This window comes from Octopus bimaculoides, chromosome 2 (genome assembly GCF_001194135.2).
Source record: "Octopus bimaculoides isolate UCB-OBI-ISO-001 chromosome 2, ASM119413v2, whole genome shotgun sequence".
Classification (NCBI taxonomy): Eukaryota; Metazoa; Mollusca; class Cephalopoda; order Octopoda; family Octopodidae; genus Octopus; species Octopus bimaculoides.
In genome coordinates, this window is record NC_068982.1 from 148,313,294 (window position 1) to 148,314,851 (window position 1,558).

A 1,558-nucleotide genomic window follows, 5' to 3' on the forward strand; every position below is an offset into this window, starting at 1 on the left:
GTGTGTGTGTGTGTGTGTGTGTGTGTGTGTGTGTGTGTGTGTGTGTGTGTGTGTGTGTGTGCATGGATTATCTTCAGATTTGACCAATTTTCGATTCATAAATGTTCTACTATATAAATTTTTGGCGTGATTTCAATATTAGATTTTCTCGATGAGAACTTTTATTTAGGTGTAACTAAAACAAAATTAGCAAGGAAACCATACTATCTGAATGTTGCATCTGGCAGTTCATTTGCTTCACACATTTTAATATAATCTTCTTAAAAATTTTTACCCAACAGTTTTCCATTGTATCTCAACGTGTATCGCAGTATTGTTTTTTATCGTTGAACACAAATGCACTTTATTTGGTAATTGGTTTAATTAGCCAGACAGTGCTAAAGTGATGGTGAAAAAAAAATGTGTGAATTGGGTGAATGATAATTTTGTATTTTAACCCTTTAGCAATTAAACTAATAAAGAATTGAAGAAAGTATACTTTTACATTTGAACGGCTATTCTACACACTTTATATTCAGACCGGCCAGGTCTAATCTCTCACATCTATCGTACGATGTCATTTAAGAAATAAACAATCTTATCAACGAAGTGTAGAAGCTACATGACCACGCATAATAAATTCAAAACAATGTGAGTAAATGAGATTTACATTCGGGTTAGAATACAGAGTGGAGGAAATATTTGGAAGCTTTTGTTAGCTTGCAGTTTCAAGAGAGATAAGCGTCCCCCCTCCTTGAGAAGAAGCATTATTTAACAAACTCATGATAAGAATAATTACATAATAATTATGCATGAAGTATAAATGTCAACAAATCCATTCGAATTTCATTTCTATGCCGGACCAACTAAAGGTCGCTACAAGCCATTTAAAAAAATGATAATATAAACGGAAAATAAGAATGACAAACGCAACCAGCACTGGTTTCCCTATAGACTATAACGTCTATATTACATTTATAATATACATTGAATTTTAGTTGCTCTGAAACTGAACAGGAAGTGAAAATGTTGTGACACACGCGATTCATTTCTGCATCTTACACACATACGTGCGTGGTAGTGGTGGTGTGCGGTGGGGGATCTGTGTGTGTGTGTGTGTGCATGTGTGTGTGTGTGTGTGTGTGTGTCTGTGTGTATGTGTGTGTGTGTGTGTGTGCGTGCGTGCGTGCGTGCGCGCGCCTAAAACGCAGAAATTAATGACATTATGTCATAACAACACTTTCTGTTCCTGTTCAAGTACAGAAAAACTAAGATTCAAATCAAATGATTTAACAATTAAAAAAGAAATTCCACTATAGCTCCTCCCTCTCTCTATGTCTATCTATCTTTCTCTGACACATTACACCATTACACACTTATGCATGTGTGAGTGTGTGTGTGTGTGTGTGTGTGTGTGTGTGTGTGTGTGTGTGTGCGCGTGTGCGTGCGTACGTACGTGTGTGTGTACGTGTGTGTGTACCTTGCTTTGTTTTGAGCCCTCAGCTCTTAAAGAGTATCCGAAGAGCGCCATTATGGTAGACGGCGTGTAATGAGCATTTTTAGAATTGATTTAGCTTAT